The sequence below is a fragment of the Lissotriton vulgaris genome, chromosome 6, assembly GCF_964263255.1.
Source record: "Lissotriton vulgaris chromosome 6, aLisVul1.2, whole genome shotgun sequence".
Classification (NCBI taxonomy): Eukaryota; Metazoa; Chordata; class Amphibia; order Caudata; family Salamandridae; genus Lissotriton; species Lissotriton vulgaris.
This window is the reverse complement of record NC_141694.1, coordinates 1911074884-1911098535: the sequence shown is the minus strand read 5'-3', so window position 1 is coordinate 1911098535 and position 23652 is coordinate 1911074884. Positions and strand designations below refer to the sequence as shown.

At 49.6% G+C, this 23652-nt stretch overlaps 1 protein-coding gene across 5 annotated transcripts in view; it reads right to left on the bottom strand.

Moving 5' to 3' along the window:
• LOC147709891 (uncharacterized) overlaps positions 1 to 23652 on the bottom strand; it is a 493797-nt gene that overhangs the window by 126862 nt on the left and 343283 nt on the right. Inside the window, exon 1 of one of the 5 annotated variants that reach the window (XM_086928332.1) lies at positions 375 to 473. The exons of the other annotated variants lie outside the window; for them this stretch is intronic. The gene's annotated coding sequence lies outside the window, so the exon portion shown is untranslated. Of the gene's footprint in view, positions 1 to 374; positions 474 to 23652 lie in introns of those variants that run through there. 5 annotated transcript variants of the gene reach the window in all.

Below are 23652 nucleotides of genomic sequence, written 5' to 3'. Positions count from 1 at the left end.
CCTCCTCTCCCCTCTGTCCCTCCTCCTCCCCCCTCTGTGCCTCCCCTTCTCCCCTCTGCTTCCCTCATTCTCTCTCTCCTCTGTCTCCTCCTCTCCTCTCTGCGCCTCCTCTCCCCTCTTTGCCTCCTCCTCTCCTTGTTCTGTTTCTCCTTCTCAGCGGCCCACCAGGGCTGGTGGCCTCGCTGCCCGTCTGGTCCCTCCTCGTGCGGATCTATCGCTCAGGGCCGGTGGTCACCTCTCTCCTCCTCTTCCTCTCTGCGGGTACTGGGGGTCACTATAGCTGGCAGCGGGTTCTTTATATTCTCATCTCATGAAGCGCCTTGCGCCCGGTTCATCTGCAGCTCGAGATATAAAGTAACCCCCCGTGTCCTTACCGCCCTGCGAGCTCCTCCGCCTTCAACCGTCCGCGGCGGAAGGAGAGCATTTCCGGTCTCGGTGTCACATGAACGCGCCCCTCGGCCTCGGAGCATGCGCAGACCAGAGACACATTCGTGTATTGCCTTCTGAGCATGCGCAGGTTAGACTGATGAGTTTCAATGCGTCTGAGCACATCCGAGATATGCTGAATCTTGGCCTCTGAGCGTGCGCATGCCAGATGCACGCGGTCTCAACCTCTGAGCATGCGCAGATGAGATTTATCCGTACCTCCGCTTCCTATTGATCACAACCAGTGGTCGAAGTAGGGGAACTGTGGGCGGAGGTCAGGGGGCGGGAACAACCCAAGGATTGGGTCAGTGGGCGGAGTCAGAGGTGTGGCCATAAAGAGCAAATCATTCAAATTTTTAATGTTTGTTTTGACTACCCAGCTACAGCTTATTACGTTATTTAATTCAGCCAATAGATACAAGTTTATTTAATGTTTAATATGTTATTGACATTAAAATACATTCACAAAGTGGGATTTGTTTCCAATCACAGAATGTCCCAAATACGCTTAAAAGTGGAATCACAAGCCATTCGTCTCCGAGCCATGGAGTTTCTGTCACCAGCACTTCTCCTCCCTTCTTCCACAAGAGGAGTTCAAACATGAATGGCAAAAAATCCTACTTTGCAAATGTTTTCTATACAGTTACAACTTTGCAATATTTGCCACATAATGCATCACCTGCTGCATAATTTAACAATTTTAACTAATAAATTGTTTGTAGCTCAAATGGATCAAAAGTTACAAACAAACGTGACTTGTGTTTCTGTGAAGTGGACAACCCTGTGCAAAGTTTGACTGATCACGCTAGGAAGCAGACCCTACTCTCCTATATGGGGGAAAAAAACATAACTCTCTAATTTATACCTTGAAGTTTGATTGCAGCTCTTAGATGACAGTTAATAGCTCACTATCCTATGTTAGGATGTTGACTTATAAACTGCAAGTAAGAAAAGGATCTCTCTGACTAAAGCAGTAACCCACTGACCTGTTTACATTGATTGATTGATAAGCTTTTATTCGATATGCAAGATATCTTATAAGCGTACACACAATACAGCCATTTACAAATCTACAAAAACATCATTTTTTTAAAAAAGGCAATATTAAATGCACATTTAAAAAAATAAAAGGACATATAATGCCAAGAATAAATTAGCTAAAAGTGAATTAAACCGTTACTGACACTCTCTTGCATCGAATCAACCAAAACGTTTAAAAAATTTGGCTATACCACATACAATAGGGGGTGAAGTATCCGTCATTAGGATGCGGAGGGCTACTAGATAACTACGTGTTCCCATATTCCGGCAAAGGGGTTTAAGCCAAAAGCGCCTGGGCTTTGCATAATCTGGGCATTCAAATAGGATATGCGAAATGGTCTCAATCCTAATAGGACAACATGCACAATAAGGGGACGTGTGAGCACCAGATTTCCACTTTGATACCAGAGCCCCAAGTGGCAGCGAGCCCACTCTAAATTTAAAATACAGTGCTCGGTCAAATGGAAGAGTAATTAGGTCCAGATAGGGCTCGAAGACTACAACATCTTTTACTGTTAAAAAGGCAGCAGTGGACTTGCAATGTTCCGGGTTTATGACTAGCTGTTCCGCAACCCAGTTCCAATATAGTCTCTTCAGCACCTCTTTTGGTGGAGCCGATCTTGATAACCAACAGTCCCCCAGTCCAATTTTCTCCAGAAGTTTTTTAGTATCTCTCAACCATCTTATTTTTGCCCAGCCGCCCAAGCTCATTATCTCCGCCAACCCAACAGCATATGATTTTAACTCTTCACCCCTCCAAATACGTGTCCATAGAAGGAGTGGGCGAAGCCGGGCTTGGTCTTTAATGTTCTTACAGCCTGTATCCAGCAGCACCGGTACCGTTGGGGTGCTCGGAGGGATGGCAATTATGGATTTTAGGAGCTTACTCTCTACTGTTGCCAAGGCGTCCAGACAGCAGTGCCCCCACAGTTCGGCCCCATACAAGGCTGATGTTACTACCTTAGCCTTGTAGATGTCAATTACTGGGGTAAGGGACCTCCTAGGTGATGCCCGGAATTCCCTCAGGAGGGCTCCTCCTACTCTCTTGTGGTTGAGGACCATCTTAGCAATGTGAGGTGACCAGTTCATGCTATCCGTAATCCGAATTCCAAGGTAGTCAAATTCGGATACTTTCTCCAAGGCAACAGAATTAAGAATAGGAGGGCGGCCCAGTTTCCTTGGAGGATTTAGGACTAGGAACTTAGTTTTGTCCACGTTGATTACTAGTCCCTTCACAGCACAGAAATTCTGGAAGCGGGTTAGCAGTTTCTGGAGGCCTTGCAGAGTCTTGGAGATCAAGAGCGTGTCGTCTGCGAAAAGCAGGGTGGGGATCCGCACTCCTCCGAGACAGGGGGCGTCAGATGGTTCTTGCAGGAGATATTCCACCACCCCATTCACATATAGTGAAAAAAGGGTGGGCGCCAGAACGCATCCCTGCCTCACACCCCTAGACACTGGTATTTTCTCTGTTAACTCTCCATTTCTTCCCCAGCGGACCTGAGCAAAGGTATGGGCATGGAAGCTAATGAGGAGAGACAAGATGTAAGGAGGCAATCCCAGCCCGTGGAGCACCCTCTATAACTCCTCCCGGGGGACTAGGTCAAAGGCAGTCCTCAGGTCTATAAAGGCCAGGTATAGACTGCCCTTGCCTAGCTCCACCACCTTCCACCCCAGAAGTGCCAACCTGAACACCTGCTCTATTGTCCCCATTCCTGCCCGAAAACCTGCCTGGTAGTCTGATAATATTTTATTTTCCTCCACCCAGTGAAGAATCCTACCAAGTATAGCTTTACCTGCTATCTTTTGGGTGGAGTCTATCAGACTTATTGGGCGTTAGTTCCCCGGGGTTTCTCTACAACCTTTTTTATAAATCGGGACCACCACCGCCCCCTTCCAGGAGTCGGGCACTGGCCCTCCCATCATGATGTCGTTAAGGAGAGCTGCAATAACCCTTCCCCACTCCACTGGGTGTGCCCGCATAAGATCCCCCGGAAGGCCATCTGGGCCAGCTGCCTTGCGGGGGGCTACCCACCCAATTACCTTTTCGATCTCTAAGGGTGTAAAGAGATCATAGGTATGGGGATTGGATACTAATGGGGAGATCACCCTAACATTTAATTCCCCATCTGCCGGGAGGTATAGAGCCCCAAAGTGTTTTACCCATGTTTGTGGGGGGATGTTACAGGGTCTCATAGCTTCCTCGGGCCTGTTCCGGGAGCCTACAAGGTTCCAAAAGGCCCTTGAATCCCTACTTTTGCTAGTATGGAGCAGGTCCTCCCAAAATTTCTCTTCCCACTCCTTCCTGGCAGTTTTAAGGGATCTATTGTAGGCCTTCCTTGCTTCCAATATACCACTATGCAATTTATGCTTCACTGCCTCAACAAGCCTTGTTTTATGTGCCCTACATGTTTGATTATACCAACCATCACCTTGCTTTTTGTTTCGGTTATTACCTGACTTACTAGAAGGGATGGTTAACACCTTTGTCAAGGCCTCTACTAGAGAGACAAAGAGCCCACTCACCCTACCCACGCCTTCCAAAGGAAACCCCAGAGTTGTCACTGCTTTATTTAAAAGAGTTGAGATTTCTCCAACCCTTTCCTCGGAGAGGATCAATTTAGCCCATTTTAGGCGTCTTCCACAGAGTGAGACTACAGACTCATCGGGGGGAGCTAATACGGATTTAATAGGGCCCTTTTTTACAAGGCACCACCACTGGGCCATGGTTAAGGAAAGTGGATTGTGATCACTTTCAATCGTCGGGACCACGACCATATCCCTCACATGGTTCCAGAGACATACGTCTAATAAGATGTAGTCTATTCTAGAGGTGTGTCCTGGTCTATTGTAAGTGTGGGCCCCCCCCCTGTCCGAAATTGTCCTTCCATTCACTGCCCTTAGATTTAATTCAAGGCTCAGGGAGTATAGCTGTAACGCCACTTCTGACCATCTCCTGATGGGTGGAATCTCTAAAACAGGAATCCCTATCCTAGTGTCCTCCTCGTCCTGGTCAAGGGCAACATCCGAGCCTAGGGGCTCAAACGTACAATTCATGTCACCCGCAACCAGGGTACATGACTTATGTGGAGTTTTATTCAGAAGGGTCTCAAGGAGAGATAATACAGAGGACTTCCTCCCACCCTTAGTCCCTCTGGCGTAAACATTATAGACATTTAATACTATTCTTCCCCTTTGGTCTTTTAAAATAATGTTTTGAATATCCGGACAACCTGTCTGTGTCTCCTCTATTCTGCAGTCTAAGGAAGCTGCTACCCATATGAGCAGACCGCCCGAAGGGCGTCCTCTCCCTGTTTCCGAGGTTAGCGCGGGTACAGAGTAGGAGGAAAATCCCACCCTATGTACCGACTCCAAGCTCCAGGTCTCTTGAAAGATACATAAGGAGTGCTCATCAACCCAAGCATTCCAATCTGGAAGGGCCAACTTTCTTGCGATCCCTGCGACATTCCTGCTGAAAACTTTAAAAACTAGGTCCGTCAAAGCTGGTGTGTCACTGGTCGCGAGAACATTACTGTCTGTGGGCCTCACAGGGGAAACTTGCAAATAACAACAATCTAGAGGAATATCCATAGAGGCCACTAGCCCACTATCACTTACAATTGGGGGAGGGGTAGTTCGGGAAGGTGATGCTACCATTGGGTCTGCATTTATATATTCCCTTGGATCGCCCTCCTCCAGTCAGCAGCACCCTGCCGCCCACGGAGGGTTCAGGTCGTTACCCCCAAGGCCCCCAGCCCAGCATGTGTCCCAATTTTGGCAAAAACCAGGGGTACTAAGACTCTCCCATGGCGACATAACAATTTGCCTAGGGTAGAAATAGGATAGGTCCACTACTTTAACCCCTGCTACACTCATGTTTTTTATAGGACTACAGATGGAACTCACTACTCTGGGGTCTTGAAAGTTTATTATTATGCAGTCCCCCTCCTGAGTTTTTTTCCCCTGCCCTACCCACCCTACTCTGCGTACACTTAGAATGATCCCATCCACACCTGTCGGAATTGGCTTGTTTGACTTTAGCCAGTGGATGCACTTATTCTTAAGAGATTGATGGTTCTCCAACTGGCCTTCCTTCAGAGGGGGAACATTTACCAGAACAGCAACAAATGGTTGGCAGTCTGGTGGGAGGTTTACAGGGGGGATCCGGCGTGCAGAATTTCGAGGGGCCACTGGGATATTAGCTGGTGCTATAGTTTGGAGAGCAGTTTTAGTGGCCTTCCCTGTCGCTGTTCCCTGAGCTTTATCTTGTAAGCCAGATGTTTGACTAGCTTTTGCTTTACCACTACTAGCCTGGGGTTGTACTTGTGGAAGTGGCTTAGGTGCAGTTTTGGCAGCCTCCACAAGTATTGGCGTTCCCTTGGGTTGAGGCCCTGTTTTGGGTGGGGAAGGGATTTTGGGTGCTAGAGCTTGCACTCTACTAGTTTCAACCTTTTTTGCCTTTTTTGGGGGATTGGAATCTACCTGCGATGATAAGGAAGCTACTGGGGGGGCACTCCCCTTTAGTCCCATGTCCTGGTTATCACTCACTCTATTCAGCTGTTTAATTGTAGTTTTAAGTGAGTAGAGCCCATCGAGGGTTGATTGCTCTAGTTTATCTATTCTAGCCCCCAGGCCCTTAACCTGAGTCAGTAGGGGCATCAAGAGACTATTTACCCTCTCCACAATAATATCGATAGTCACGGGATCAATACGCTTGGGGACATTATCAGTGCTATTACTAGTAGGTGAGCAGTTATTTACACCCATAGGAGAGACCACAACATCCCCCTCTACCTCGGCCTTATCCTCTGGGAGCAAGCCCTTTGCGTCTTTCCCACCTAGGCCAAAGGGCTTTATTGTTCTTTTGTAGAGCGCGGCCTGTCTCAACAGCCGGCCCTTTTTAAGGTTACCTGCCTTTTTGCTTTTAGCCCTTATTTTCTGCCTACTTACATCAGTTTCAGTTACAGAGGGCACCCCATCTAGATTTACTATAGTGGGGGTGGGCGATATTGGCAATACTGGCTGGGTTATAGCTTTGTTTAAGGGGATAGGTAATACAGGTGGAGGAGGTGTGCTTGGGCCACCCTCTTCCGCAATACCACTAGGAAGAAGCGCGGCCAGATGTTCCAACCTGTCTATGGTTTGCCCTATTTCTAGCAGCTGGGGGGGGTCTATAGAACAGCCCGGGACGTCAACAGGGGAGGCAGATTGAACCCGCTCACAAGCCGGTGTCAGGGCCTGTGCAGCGGCCCCCAAGGATGAACGTCTAGAGGGGAGGTAGACCTCAGATAGGCGGCGCTCTGACATAGCAATCTCCTTTTCTATTACAGCCGCCACCCTGGTAATAAAGCGGTCCATAGTTCCAATCACTGGGCTCCCGCCAACAACTCCCCTTTCAACCTCACTCCTGAGTAGTTTTCCAGAACGGGTTGACATGGTTGAGGGTAGGCCCTACGGACTCTCACGCGGCCCACCTGTGATCGGCTCTGGATGTAAGAGACGTGGCCCAGCCCAGCCTCTGTCAGCCCCTGACTGCCACAGACTGCCCGCCCTTTGCTCGGGCTTCGCTCGGCGTCCCGCTCGCGTCCCGCTGAGCGACGTGCCGTTCGTGAAGTAGGAGCGTTGCAGGCGGGGGGCGTGTCTGTTGGTGGGCGCGTCCGGGCGCACCTGAGGAAGCAGGGACTCCTGGACTTCCGAGTCCCTGCTACAGCGCTGGATGATTTTCCACGTCCTCCCACTGACCAGCGTCTCGCAAGCAGATCTCCCTCCTTCAAGCCGCGAAGCGGCACCCGCGGAGCGGGTGCGGCGAGAGGCAGCGGCAGGGGCGCGGCAGGGACAGCACAGCACAGCACTTGGGTCCCGAGGTCAAAGGGACGAGTAGCAGCCTCCGGTAAGCCTCCAGGTGTGTCCCAACGAGGCTGGAAAACACGCGCCTTTTCTCTCTGGCCAGGCGGGGGGCGTGTCTGTTGGTGGGCGCGTCCGGGCGCACCTGAGGAAGCAGGGACTCCTGGACTTCCGAGTCCCTGCTACAGCGCTGGATGATTTTCCACGTCCTCCCACTGACCAGCGTCTCGCAAGCAGATCTCCCTCCTTCAAGCCGCGAAGCGGCACCCGCGGAGCGGGTGCGGCGAGAGGCAGCGGCAGGGGCGCGGCAGGGACAGCACAGCACAGCACTTGGGTCCCGAGGTCAAAGGGACGAGTAGCAGCCTCCGGTAAGCCTCCAGGTGTGTCCCAACGAGGCTGGAAAACACGCGCCTTTTCTCTCTGGCCAGGCGGGGGGCGTGTCTGTTGGTGGGCGCGTCCGCGCGCACCTGAGGAAGCAGGGACTCCTGGACTTCCGAGTCCCTGCTACAGCGCTGGATGATTTTCCACGTCCTCCCACTGACCAGCGTCTCGCAAGCAGATCTCCCTCCTTCAAGCCGCGAAGCGGCACCCGCAGAGCGGGTGCGGCGAGAGGCAGCGGCAGGGGCGCGGCAGGGACAGCACAGCACAGCACTTGGGTCCCGAGGTCAGAGGGACGAGTAGCAGCCTCCGGTAAGCCTCCAGGTGTGACCTGTTTACATTAGGTGCACTTTGTGATATGCATGGTACATGTTCTTTGCAGCAGGCACATTAACCCTCTGCGCTACCTTTCCACGAGTCAAAACTTCCCCTCGACAAAACTCCATCTCTCTCTAGGAAGAACATTAATCCCCTGAGTTATCCTTACATTTTTATTGTTTCCGAAATTGCTGTAAGCCTGGAAAGAGGCAGCAAGTGATTTTAGAAACATAATATACTTGCAAACATAACGCACCCAGTACCTCCAGGAATGGTGCCCTTCCCCACCCATGGAAAACAATGTTCAAAGAAAGACAAGAAAACAAGCAGTGTTTCACTGGCAAACTTAGTAAAGTGGCGCTAATATGTTTTGGTGAATAAAATCAAATGTTTTGGTGAATAAAATCAATCTGGCCATTTTGAGACTACTCTATCTTTTATTGTATTGTAATTGCATTTTTTATAGCACGTACTACCCCTGATGAGGCATCTAAGCACTTTTTCTGTGAGTAGCACAGTACTTCGGGACCCATAAAGGATTAGCGGTGAATTAGTATAGTGAAATATGGAAAATAATTTGAGTGGCGGATATGTTAATCAGTTATTTGGATCAAGAAGGATAGTGTAGGGATAGAAGAGTGAAAAAGGTTAGCATTTATATAGTGCTTGCTACCCCTAAATGGGGTGTTGAAGCGCTTTTTCGGTGACTTTCGCGCTACTCCGGAACCCATAAAAGATTAGTGGTGAAATAGTATAGTGAAATATGAAATTAATTTGAGTGATGGATATGTTAGTCTGTTACACAAACAGGAGTGGGCGGGCATTCAGTGTTCAGACTGAAAGGAGCAGATATGTTTCTGAGGCTGAGTCTAGATGGTGGCCCCATGCTGCCCGGCCCTGGGAAGGGTGTATCACCAACTTACTCCCTCTTGCCACCATAGGCAGATCTACCCCTTCTCCTGCTCGACCAAAGGTTGCCCAGCCCACAAGAGAGTAGTGCAGAGAGCTGGCCCAGCCCTCTCTGTAACCACTGACCCGAGGACACACAGTGCCAGTTTTATCTTATGCACTTAATTGTCCTGGGAGTTGGGGTTGGAGGTAGGGGGCTGCAGCACAAGACCACATGTCAGCTAGGGCCCAATAGAGCTGCGTCTCCGTGCTCCAGCCCTCTGAACAGGCACACATAGTATTTCTGCTGCTTGATATACAAAAATAAAATGTGCTGCAGTTCACCACTAGAGCAGGTACGGAAAACAGGTCTCCTGAATGGACAATATATTTAATATATTTGAAGTGTATGTGAACATTTAGCCAATAATGTCCACATATACGGCATAGAACATAAAAGTAATTAACTACCCTTTAATTAGCGTTGAAAACTGCGTTAGTTACTTCCCAAAGGTACTCATTCGATCGCCCTCAGAAGAATGAAAACACGAGTTGGCCCTGCAGGGGTTCAAATGTATGCTACGGAAAGGACATGCAGATGATTGCAGAATGTGCATAACACACTTCGCTTTCTTATCAGTAACAGAACCTATGCCCTACAGGTGGTCACTAAATCTTCAACATATGTTTGAGCCCACATAGCACTCTGCTAGGATTCAAACATGTGACATACAGATCACGCACAGTGACTTGCATCAAACACACTGACCAACTGAGCTATTCCATTAGTTTGAAAGAAAGCAGTGACTTTGATTACACATGGATCGCTGCAGCAAGTCCCTTAACCCACTGAGATATCTTACAATCTGATGCATCTGGCGTCTCATACAAACATTACAATAGCTGAGTGAGGGAATGATTCAATTGAGGAAATCTATAAAGCAGTTGAAACCCATGGACTCCTGTGTCACTGTGGCCAGCACAGCTTTTCATCCCTCTAAGGTTGAGGACAGGAAACTACCTCAATCAAGAATTTGTAATGGAAGAGTTCCAATAAGTGAGGAGGAGCAGGACATAAAGAGAGTGGAACAGAGTAGGAAAGTGGGTGTGGGCAGCTGCTGGGGATGGTGGGCAGGTGCAGAGCAGGAGAAGTGGACACCGCATCTCTATTTAGGGAGAAAATGAATCACCGGAGTTATAATTACATCTTTATTGTTGCCTTCTCTGGCAGCAGAGGCGCACCTAGAGCCAAATTCCGGGGGGGGAGGGGATTGGGGGGGGGGTACGTATGTAAAATTTGGGGGGGGGGGGGGGTAGGTGGAGCTGACTCTTCCACTATTCAGAGAGGTGATGCAGGGGCTCAAGAAGGGGTGAAAAGCAACAAAGCCTCGTTAACACGTAATTGGCCTTTCAAAGACCTGTAAAGTACTCAGGTGCGGCTGTGTGTCTGTGCACACACAACGAGAAACAGTGTCCTTTGCCTTCTCGGCCAGTCCTGCCTCCCCGACCTGCGACGAACGGCAAACCTTATCTTTAGGCCATGGCCATTTCTGACCCTGGGACGAGTGTTTAACTAAAAAGGTAGGGGAACGGAATCGGTCAAATGAAAGAAGTGGGGGCACGCCGTGCCCTGCCCATCCCGCCCACTTCAACCACTGATCACAACACATCTGCTTTTCATAACGAGGTGCATTTTGTACGGTGGAAATTATATGTGCATTCATTCTGATAGGAAAAGAGAACACTATTAATCTCAGCATGCAAACTGTTTAGGATTAACAAGTCAGGTTTCACAGTGTTACAATTCACATGAAACACACAACAGGAAGCAGCTACGGATGGGCCACATTATCGTACTTGCTGTTAAGTGACACTCAGAGCCACCCTCTGACAAAAATGTAATTTAAAGGCTTCTCCCCACCACAATAATAAGATGCTCCAACCAGGCCTGGACTGACCCAAAAGCAGCAGCAAATGCTTCTCAGTGTGCACATTCACCCTCCTGCCATTAAGAAGAACCGGAACCTGACCAGGGTTATACTGACCCTCCCGAGATCCCCGAAGGAGGTCGCTCCCCTTGCTGCTAAGAATCCCCTGGTATCGTAGCGCTGCTCACACCGCCTGTGCCTGTGCCTTACTTGCTGGACATTATTCACTTATTTATATAATTAGCGCTGCTCGCACTGCTCATGCCTGTGCCTCGCCTGTGATTTTTGGACTGTAATTATTTAGCGCTGCTCGCTCTGCTTGTGCCTGCACCTTGATTGGGATTATTGAACTGTATTTAAATATTAATTCTGCTGCCTGTGCCTGCCGTGCTTATACATTGCCTGACCTGTGCCCTAGCTCGTCGCGCTCGCATTTTGGCTTGCAGCCATCTTGTTGTTGTTTTGGCGACCCCCAGCCCGGCTCTCCGCCCCGCTCCCCGCCTCCAAGATCATCCTCCCTCGCCCATCGCCCCTCTCACTATCCATATATGACAGATGCATTTACGCGCAGAGGTCACGCGCAGCGGTCGCACCCCATGCGCGCCGAAGGTGCGCCAAAGGTAAGCCCGTCTACGCCCATCCGCGCCTGGACCGCGCCCAGCGCCAGACCCCCTGGTCCCCGCCTCACCCCACCCACTAGAGTCACATATGATGCCACAACTCTCCTCGCCCTCAACCCCGGACGCACACCACAATGCTGCGAAGCCACCCCAGGACGTACCCACGGCCCATTCGCCTGCCTCTCCTGCAAGTTCAACTGCCTCAGGACCCTCACCAAATCCACTTCCTCCACACACAGCACCGACTCTAACCGCCTGAAGTGCATCCTGCTTAACACCCGCTCGGTCCACAGACACGCAACTGAACTCTGGGACCTACTCGACACTGCGTCACCGGACATCGCCTTCCTCACAGAAACATGGATGAACACATCTTCAGCATCCGACATCGCCATTGCCATACCGGACGCTTACAAGATTATCCGAAAAGACCGCACCAATCAAACAGGAGGAGGCATCGCCATCATCCATAGGAACACCGTCAAAACCACGACCAGCTCCGACGATAATCTCGCAACCGCTGAACATCTCCATTTTCAGATCCACACCGACCCCAGGACCACACTTAGAGGCACCCTCATTTACAGGCCTCCAGGTACCCGCACTCAATTCAGCGATGACATCACGGACTTCATCAGCCCACACGCCCTCGCCTCCGAGAACTACATTCTATTGGGAGACCTCAACTTCCACCTTGAAAACAAACACGACAGCAACACCAACTCCCTTCTGGACAACCTGGCCAATCTCGGACTCAAACAACTTGTTGACACCCCCACCCATGTAGCCGGACACACGCTCGACCCTATCTTCACCTCCAGCAAGCATGTCTCCTTCGACCGCACCACAACACTCCACTGGACGGACCACAGCTGTGTTCACTTCAGCTACAAAACCACCCTGACCCACAAACGCCCACAACCGATTCCCCGGAGAAACTGGAACAAAATCACCTCCGACCAACTCCTCACATCACTCAACCAAAACCCTCTCACTAGACCCACACCAAGCGGCCACCAATCTCAAGCAATGGATCACCCACAGTGCTGACGAATTAGCACCCCTGAAAAAGCACCAGACCAAATCAGCCAGCAAAAAGGCTACCTGGTTCAATGATGATCTTAAAAAACCCAAGAAGCTATGCCGCACCCTGGAGAAAACATGGAGAAAAAAAACAACCACCGACAACATGGCCACCCTTAAGGCAGCCACCCGCAAACATCACCAACTGATTCGATCCGCCAAGAAATCAGCATTTACGGACCGTCTCGACAACAACACTCACAACAGCAAGGAACTTTTCAACATCGTCAAAGAATTCACCAACCCCACTGCAGCATCTAACGACATCACTCCCTCCCAAGACCTCTGTGATGCGTTATCCTCCTTATTCTATAACAAAATTGCCGACATCCACAACAGCTTCAAGTACACTCCCAGCGATCAACCCTCCCCACCCCCCTCAGATCCTACTCCGCCAACCAACAACCTTAACGCCTGGAACCCAATCTCCACTGAAGACACCGTCCGACTAATGAACTCAATCCACTCTGGCTCGCCAACCGACCCCTGCCCCCACCACATCTTCAACAAAGCTGACTCCATCATCGCACCCCATCTCCAAGATGTCATCAACTGCTCGTTCAACTCTACCACCTTCCCAGAAAGCTGGAAACACGCCGAACTCAGCGCCCTTTTGAAGAAACCCACAGCAGACCCCTCTGAACTTAAAAACTACCGACCCATATCCCTCCTCCCATTCCCGGCCAAAGTCATTGAGAAAGCCCTCAACAGCCAGCTCGCCACCTTCCTTGAATCCAACAACTCCCTCGTTCCCTCTCAGTCCGGATTTCGAGCCAAACACAGCACCGAAACCGTCCTCATTGCAGCAACAGACGACATCCGAACACTACTGGATAACGGAGAAACAGCGGCCCTCATTCTACTGGACCTCTCCGCCGCTTTCAACACAGTCTGCCACAGCACCCTCATACAACGCCTCAGCAACATCGGCATACAAGGAAAAGCCTTGGACTGGATCACCTCTTTCCTAGCTGGGAGAACTCAGAGAGTCCGACTTCCCCCATTCATCTCAGAGGCCACCGAAGTCGTCTGCGGAGTACCACAAGGATCTTCACTCAGTCCGACCCTCTTCAACGTTTACATGAGCCCACTCGCATCAATCGCGCGCCAACACAACCTCAACATCATCTCTTACGCCGACGACACCCAATTAATCCTTTCCCTCACCAAAGACCCCAACACTGCCAAAACCAATCTTCATGAAGGCATGACGGAAGTAGCCGAATGGATGAAACATAGTCGCCTAAAACTCAACTCAGACAAAACTGAGGTGCTCATCCTAGGATCTTCCCCCTCTGCCTGGGACGACTCTTGGTGGCCTTCTGCTCTGGGCACAGCACCCACACCCACAGACCATGCACGTAACCTTGGCTTCATCCTAGACTCCTCTCTCTCGATGTCCAGACAGGTCAAAGCAGTCTCATCCTCCTGCTTCAACATACTTCGCATTCTCAAAAAGATCTTCCGCTGGATCCCCCTCGAGACAAGAAAGACTGTCACCCACGCACTAGTCACGAGCCGACTGGATTATGGTAATACACTGTATGCCGGAATCACAGCAAAATTATAGAAAAAACTCCAATGCATCCAAAACGCATCAGCGAGACTCATATTGGGCATCCCTCGCCAAGATCACATCACCGGACACCTAAAAGACCTCCACTGGCTTCCCGTCAACAAAAGAATTACATTCCGTCTTCTCACCCATGCACACAAGGCCCTCTACAATCTAGGTCCCGAATGCCTCAACACTCGACTGTCCTTCTACAAACCCACCCGCCAACTTAGATCGTCCAATCAAGCCCTCGCCGCAGTCCTGCGCATCCGAAAATCCACCATGGGAGGAAGATCCTTCTCCTTCTTGGCGGCCAAAACCTGGAACTCACTCCCCACTCGCCTCCGCCTTACTCAAAACCACACCTCCTTCAGAAAAGAACTTAAAACCTGGCTATTCGACAAATAATGAACCCCTTCCCAAGCGCCTTGAGACCCTCTGGGTGAGCAGTGCGCTATATAAATGCCCGAACTTGAACTTGAACTTGAACTGGCCTGTTTGGATTATTGCCTTCACTATTGCTCACTGTTACTGCAGTAGATCCCAGGTAGGTCCTACTGTACTAGTCACTACTGGGTTACCAGCAATCTGTTGTTTTTACTGGCATGATCAGTATTGTATTGTCCTGGCTCGGGGTCGTACAACAAGCCGAGATTTTTCCCCTCATCTGTGCATACTTTGCAGTGTTCTGAAGCTGCGAAGGTAAAGATAACTGTCTCATAATTAAAGCAAATAAAGACAAAGTCCATTGTAAAATGTATAAACTTTACGAAGACAATGTTTTTGTATAATTTTATCATGCTTAAGCCATAAATCGACATGAACAAATGGCCAGTATGGCAGTATTTATCCATAACACTAAGTGTAATATAGGTATATCCTTCACCTTCTACAGACCACCACACGAGGGGCTGCATCCTGCTCTACTCCACCTTTGGTCAGTGAGTAGGCACGCCATTTATATATTATTTTGGCAACTTTTGATTAAATGTCTCTAATTAGTTCGTCCATTTGCACCCCCAGGTTTCCCCTCCACCCACCTCCAACAGTCCTGAGGAACCCGCAGAGGATATAAATGACCCTAACTGTACTAGGGTCGAAATGTTGACACTCCCCCCAGTGGGCCTGTACCTGACATCCTCCTAGCCCTGCCCTTTTCACAGATGGACACACGCTGTGCAACATCAGAAAATCATGAAATAAATACTTGAAAAGTCCACGAGAGACAGGCCTATTTGTAAAACTGGTGCTACTGTGAACCATGACCAGTTTACTAAAAATACTAAAGTGATTGTTTGCAGAATTTGCTTTCTAGATTCCCTTCCTTTTATATCTATCTTATTTCATGAGCACTATTCTCCTTCACTCTCCTTCTGGAACACCCTTTCTTAAAACAACAAATGTGGTGATCTGTCATAAAGAAAAATAAACAGTCACTATTAGAGCAAATCTGGGTGCTTTGTGTTCTTTGAGGTTATACGTTTGCATCTTGTAGGAATTGGTGGTACATTAATGATCCATTGTTAATTATATATGTATCATAGGTTTTTTGATTATTAAATGGTTTTTACAAGTAAATTGTAGAGCTTCAAAGTCTAGGACCATTGTTCTGTATACAAATTATTACCAGGTCTGTGGACTACTTTGGGTTACCCCATTATACCTTAATGACCCACCTGCCGAAAGGCTTTCCACTTAAGTACTCCCACAAGTTACATGCACAAAGCATAGTATGCTCAGATGTCAGGACTAGTGGATAGAGTAATACCAAACACTGATCGCAGGCTAGGTTTAATACTAGCAGCACATGAGGTTCTGTGTTCAGCTCACTCTGGGATCACTGCTACTGTTTCAATACTGAAGCATCACTATTGGTGGGCAGGACTTTCCAAGCAAACCAAGGACTTCGTCCATAAATGTGACATCTACCGGCAGATTAAGGGTTCCACCGCAGCACGTCCAGCCCAGACACCTCTATTGATTTCAAACAAGCCTTTGGCTTGTATATACTTGGACCACTGCGGCCCTTTACACTCTGACAGGGCTTACAAGTACATCTCGGTAGCCGTGGATTCATGCTCCAGATTACTTTGGCTATGGCCACAGCGGTCAGCTGACGCTAAAACTGTTATAAAAGGCTTGCAAGTCTTCATCGGGACATATGCAATTAACATACTACATTCTGACCATGGTCTGGTGATTAGCTCTCCGGCTTACAAAGAAGCCATGGAAAGTTTGGATGTGACCTTGTGGCGCTCTTCCCCTTTCCTCCTGAGGAGGAAAATCTGGTAGTCAAGAGGAAGAACCGTGACTTAAAACAGTAATTAATAACAAGGTGTGAGACCTGGGGTTACCAGATCTTATGGGGGTAGCATGGCTCGAGCAGTAAGGCAGCCAGGGGCTTGTGTTTAAAGCAGCTACTTGACGCACACATCCAATGAAACACACAGTGGCGCAATAATGGAGACCACACCAGTAGTTGTGTTTAAAAGAATCAAGATCTTTTATATAAGTTTTAGGATAGAGCGATGCAGATAAGCATTTCATTGAGATATTGCATAAAGCATATTCAGGATGCATTTCTGATAAATAGATGAGCATTACATTTAAATAATAACCAGTTCATTTAGCAGTAAAATGCTAACCAACCCCGCCTGTCGCATCAGACTCTTCGACCGGCAAAGGGGTACCTGTATTAACCTGGAGGATCCTACAAGAAGCGACTATCGTAATGCATTTAAATATCACATCAAACCTCTCGTGGTCGCTTTTCCTCAAAGGTAGTAAAACATATCGGTACTACCTTTCAGTCCCACCAGGAACTCTAAAGAACACAACCTTTAATCATTTGTGACAAGCCTTTCTTCTTGTGAATATGGGTCGGCTGGCGACCTCAATCAGATCCTCAGAATACTATGGAACCCACCTCTGCAAGAAAATTCAGTACAGTGAAGTGAATCTCACTCTCATTTCAGGTTTGTAAATATGGTGCACTATAGCATTTCAATAGAGCATTTGATTATGCGATTCAATAAAGCATCTCAAATAAGCAGGCAAATATGCGTTTCAATGAGCATTTTAAACAAACATATAAATATGCGTTTAACTCCCCTGAACAAGGCGGAACAGGCAACTAGGGCCAATTCAATGGGTTCGTAGGCCTAAGCAGGCATAAGCCGTCACTCGGGAGCCTTACAGAAGCGTTAGGCTCCTCGGGGCCAACAGGGCCCAGTCTCACTGTTCCCCGGGGAGGGGCGAACACGGGGCCTTCTCCGGCCTTCCACCCTCCTCCCCTGGGGGTTACCTGGACCTTTGGCCCTTGCGTAGCTCTCAAAGGCCTCAGACGACTGGGCGCGGTGCAGAGGACAACTGCGGAGCACCAGCGCCGGTCGCGAGGCAGGCACACACTGTGGGGGCAAATTGGGGGGTGTATTTAGCTTCGGGGCCTCCTTCGCAACGGAGGCTAAAGGCCGCAGGACTCTTCTCCGTGTCTTCGCTCAGGGACTGGGGCACGGTTCCACGGACCACTCTGGGCTGTGAATTCGGGGGCGCGGCCGGTGACGCGATGCGCGCCCGTCACGTGGTCCGGGCTGGCAAAGGCTTCAGGCTAGGTGCGGCCTATGCTCCTACGTGCAGTTACTTCACAGCGCGTCAGGCACAGTTACTTCACAGCGCGTCACGGACACGGTGACTTCAAAGCGCTTCAGGCACAGTTACTTCAAAACGCTTCAGGCACAGTTACTTCAAAGCGCTTCAGGCACAGTTACTTCTAAGCGCTTCAGGCACAGTTTCTAGCGCTTCTAAGGGGAACAGGCAGGGCTTGCACAGGACAGTTGGTCCAATACCTGGTTGATCCTCAACAGTCTTCTTGTCAGATAATCAGTCTTCTTGGCGCTTGGATGGCTTTGCGCCCTTGTGATGTTGTTGCTTCCACAGGGGGGGGGGGGTGAGTTGGCTGGTCCCTGGGTTTCCTGACGCTGGCCAGATCAGGGGGCTAGTCTAGGGTACCTCACTCAACTTAAGAGGCAGCACCTCAATCCTGTCACTCTCAGTGGCATAAGCCCCTGACTAAACCCTCCCGCCTAAACTCCTGCGTGGGTCCCCCAGGTCAGTGATGTCCCAACTAGAAGGTTTCCCTCTTTTTCCTTATATAGTGTCAGTTGACAGTTGGCAGTGGCAGTTGGTGCCTCCCCTATTCTGGAAGGTTCCAGGAGCTTCCCTCATCCTAGCTATGGGCAGGCTGGCAGGCTGGCAGGCTGGTATGGCAACTTTGTTGAAGGGTTCCAGCCAGCTCCTGGCTACTAGAGTGCGCCTATTCAGACCACGCTGCAGTAGCAGGCGTCAGTGGCAGCCATCTTGGGGAAGAGAGCACCTGCACCCTGGCATTGATTAGCAATGGGAGGGTGCCCAGAGTCCTAAAGCCAAAAAAAAGTAGGTGTGAAAAATGAGGCAAGGGCAAAAAAAGTACAGGGAAGACCACCCTAGAGCTGACAGGTCTAACATGCGTCCCCCCCAGCTGAAAGTGGGGAGAGCTACCCAACCTCTAGGGAGTTCTCATCACTAAGGCGGAAAAACCGGGAGAGACCGTCAGCATTGGCGTGGTCAGCTCCGGGTCGATGTTCCACCCTAAAGTCCATCCCCTGTAGGGAAATGGACCACCTTAGCAACTTGGGGTTTTCGCCTCTCATCTGCATGAGCCAGCGAAGGGGTCGGTGGTCGGTTTGAACCAGGAAGTGAGAGCCAAAAAGGTATGGCCTCAACTTCTTCAAAGCCCAGACCACAGCGAAGGCTTCTCGCTCGATGGTACTCCATCGCTGTTCCCGAGGGAGGAGTCTTCTGGAGATGAAGGCCACAGGTTGGTCTTGGCCATCATTGTTGAGTTGCGACAGAACGGCGCCTACGCCATGCTCTGAGACATCTGTCTGCACGATGAATTCTTTATGGAAGTCCGGAGTGGCAACACCGGAGCGGTGCACATCGCGCGCTTCAGTGTGTCAAATGCCTCCTGGCAAGCAGCCGTCCAGATGACCTTGCGTGGCTGCTTCTTGGACGTTAACTCTGTCAAGGGGGCCACGATGGTGCCATAACCCTTGACGAACCTGCGGTAGTAACCAGTGAGGCAGAGAAAAGCTCGGACCTCAGTCTGAGTTTTGGGGGGCTTCCAGGCCATGATAGTCTCAATTTTGGCCTGGAGGGGTTGCACCTTACCTCCGCCCACCAAGTGTCCCAGGTACACGACAGAACCCTGTCCAATCTGGCACTTGCTAGCATTAATGGTCAAGCCAGCACGTTGCAAAACCTGCTGCACCTCCTGGAGATGTTGCAGGTGGTCCTCCCAGGTGCTACTGAAGACAGCTATGTCATCCAGGTACGCCACTGAGAAGGACTTCAGACCAGATGGCACCTAGTTCACCAACCGCTGGAAGGTGGCCGGAGCATTTTTGAGCCCGAAGGGCATCGCTCGAAATTGGAAGTGGCCCTCAGGGGTGGAGAATGCTGTCTTCTCCCTTGCTCCATCAGCCATGGCAATCTGCCAGTACCCTGATGTCAAGTCGATGGTGCTGAGGTACTTGGCTGCTCCCAGCCGGTCAATCAGCTCATCTGCCCGTGGTATCGGGTGAGCATCTGTCTTGGTGACAGAGTTCAACCCCCGATAATCCACACAGAACCGAAGTTCTGGTGTGGTGCCCGGTGGAGCCGCTTTCGGCACCAGCACAACCGGACTAGCCCACGGGCTGCTGGAGGGTTCGATCACACCCAAGTCCAGCATCTTGGTCACCTCACTCTGGATGCTGTTCTTTACCTTGTCGGACAGCCGGTAAGACTTGTTTTTCAGGGGCGGGCTGTCCCCTGTGTCCACATCATGGGTACACAGATGGGTGATTCCAGGTGTGAGGGAGAACAACGAGGCGTGCTGCGCCAAGACCTGGCGACAGTTCCTCTGTTGTTCTGGGGTCAAGGATGGGGAGAGGACAACTCCCTCCACTGAACCATCCTTCTCCTGAGCCGCTAGAAGGTCAGGAAGAGGCTCACTTTCCTCCTCCTCGCTCCCATCCGTCACCATGAGGAGAGCCAGCTCTGATCGCTCATGGTGAGGCTTCAGGCGGTTGACGTGGAGCACCCGATGGGGTTGACGGGGGGTCTTCAAGTCAACTAGGTAGGTGGTCTGGCCTCGACGCTCCACAATCTCGTACAGACCAGTCCACCGGTCCTGGAGGGCACTAAGATCCCCAGGCTCCATGACCCACACCTTCTGTCCAACGTCCAACTCTTCCGTCCGAGCGTTGCGGTCATACCACTCCTTCATGACGGCTTGGCTAGCCTCTAAGTTGTCGGAGGCTTCTTTCCACAGTTTGGCCATCTGGCTGCGGAATGCCAGAATATAGCTGACAACATCACGGGGAAGCTTCTGCGAAGTCTTCTCCCACCCCTCTCTGACCAGACTGAGGGGTCCCCTAACGGGATGGCCATAGAGCAATTCGAAGGGGCTGAACCCGACTCCCTTTTGTGGTACCTCGTGGTATGAAAACAGCAGGCAAGGGAGGAGGATGTCCCATTTCCGCCTCAGGTCTTCTGGCAGACTCCGGATCATCCCCTTCAAGGTCGCACGAGCAAACAACCTAGGTGAAATCCTTCAGTATAAACCACAGAAGACCACAGAGTTCTCTGGAACCAAACCGTGCCTGAACTGCGGCAATTGCAACAGTATAATCAGGGGAAATTCAATCAATCACCCTATGAAGGGTTATCCTATCAAACTTAAGGTTAACGCAACATGTGACACTTGCAACTTGATTTACGCAATAAGATGTCCATGTGGAAAAATGTATGTGGGCAAGACAGAAAGGCGCATTAAAGTTCGCCTAACAGAACACAAATCTAACATACGATTGAAAAATACCAAATCAGCCTTGTCAGCACATTTCGTGGAAGAACAATACAACATTTCACAGATAAAGTTTGTCATCCTTGAAACAGTACAAAAAATTGAGGGAAGAGACAACACTAAACATCTTCTAAGAAGAGAGAACTTTTGGATACAAAGACTTTCCACCCAAAAGCCTACTGGCCTAAATGATAAAATTGAACTGTCATGTTACCTGTAATAATTGCTCTTACGACCAATCATTGTCAATTCTGTGTTAATTCTGTGACTATACATACAGACACACCGCTAACACCAGACAGCGCATTCAACACCTGTTATTCCACTACATAGATTTACCTCCATACATTCTGGAGCATAGACTAGCTCATACAAACACAGCCACTAAGCTTCTACGGCACTCGAACCGACAGTTCGAACTCACTATGGGGTACCCCAGCCCCGTTTTAGTTTCTCTGATGTGAGCTTCACCTTACTTACTTTTTTCGACAATTCTATGATTATTTCAACAATTTAAACCTAGATCTGACCCACCCGTTAAACTTATTATTCTAATAGAAACTTAGTTTAACACACACACACCGACTTTTTCAATTCTGACCATGATAGTCTATCGTCTATCTCTATGGTCACATGACCGGAACTCTTTTTTGAATATAGTAAAACGTGGCCAGACTCGTTCTGTGCCGTCATTCAGAAGGATACTAACTGACCGAAGCACGCCAGACCGACACCACAGGTTAGTTTCTACAGCTGACACAGACGAGCGAATTCTTACTCTTTTTATAACACACGCACACAGCACCGCTGACCATGCTTTTCACGTTTTCTTACAGACTTGTCTACACACTTGGAAGGAAAGGCTTGTAAGTGATACACCATTTTTGTAGTTTTGACATTATTGCTTTGGGCGAATATGAATATACATAGCAATTTTCTATGACCATGAGTTATTTTGTATATACACATGTACACGCAAATGTTTTTCCGACAATGTGCATGTAACATTCATTACTTGCTTTGCATTTTTTGCGATTTATACTGTTTACAAACTAGCACCCTAATTGATATCATACTATTTTCATAGTGTCTGTTCCCTGATGAAGGGCATACCAACAATGCCCGAAATGCATTGGATGTTTTGAAACGACATTGCCTGATACTTATGAGGTTAAAACTAAAACCTGCATAATCACGAGTTGATGTCTTAAAAGAATTAAAAAGATATTCATGAACAATACAAAAAATTGAATGGAAGTCTTTTTCTATTGGAAAGACAATGAAAATGTGTGCCCAAAAGGGATGAAACTAGAGGTTCACTAGTTTCACAAATCACTAATGTTTCAGGACGTCATTGGACCCTTGACGTCACCTCTAGGAGCACCAAAAACAGGAGCTAAACATCGTGCTTAACACTATACAAAAAACAAGCTGTGCATCTATCCTACAAATTACCAGTGTTTACACATCAGGAACAACCTGCTCAGGGGACACCAGCCGCCTCACTACAGTGGTCATGCTGGCTCCTGTGCCCCTCAGAGCGTCCACCTCCTCCCCATTGACCTTCACCCTCTGCTGGTACTTAGAAGTATTCGATGGTAAGGGCGTCACTGGGACCATCTCTCTATCCCCAAGTGAAACCAGGGTCAGGCCTGTCCACTCCCCTTCCCTATCTAGGGGCAGCTCCAACCCAAGCGCTACGCTAGCCACCCCGGGACTCTTGCCACCAGTGGAGGCTGGGGGTCGTTTGCGACACTGGGCATCTTCCTTGTAGTGTCCGACCTCTCCACATTCATAGCACCGGACCACTTTTGGCTGCTGACTCTTGTCAGGGTAAGTGGGTTTCGGGGAATTCCTCTGAGGTGGGGTACCTACTCCTTTCCCAAACTGTCTAGTTTGTGGGCCTCGTGAGAACTCTGCTCTTTTATCACCACCCTCTTTCTTCTGAGGGGCGCCCTGTCCGCCTTTTGGGCCATCTCCCCCGGGGCCCTTGTTTGAATCCCGGGTGCTAACCCAAATATCCGCCTCCACCAGATGTTGGCGTAGCTCTGGAAAACACTTATCCAAGAGGTGCTCTGCTCTCTTAAAAAAAGGTTGTACAGACCCTCAAAATCACGCACCTCGCTGCCACGCACCCAACCATCCAGAGCCTTATGGGAATACTCAAAGAAATCCACACAATTCTGTGTGGACAGCTTATGGCTGCCACGAAACCTCTGGCGATATCTTTCAGGGTTGAGGCCAAAATGTTTGATAAGTGCCTCCTTCATGGGGGTGTACCTAAACTGGTCTGCCTTTTCCAAATGCAGGAGGGTGTCCCTGACGTCAGGAGGTATATACCGGTACAAACCATCTCCCCAATGTTTCTCGGGCACCCCATGGGCAGTTAAGGCCATTTCATACGCCTCCAACCACCTGGCAATGTCATCCCCCTTGGTGTAGCTTGCTATCACCTCCTTGGGTAACCAGAATCTGGGCTCCTTCTGAACACCAGGTACACTGCCACCATTAGGACTTCCTGGTAACTGTAATGCTCTCAGCTCCATTTCCTTGAGCTGAAGCTCGTGCGCCAGCTTCCTTTCCTCCAAAGCAAACTCTCTATCTTCTCTCTCTCTTCCCCTCTCGTGCTCTAACTTGGCAAGCTCCCACCTTAATTGCCTCTCCTCCCTCCTGTCCTCATACTCCTGC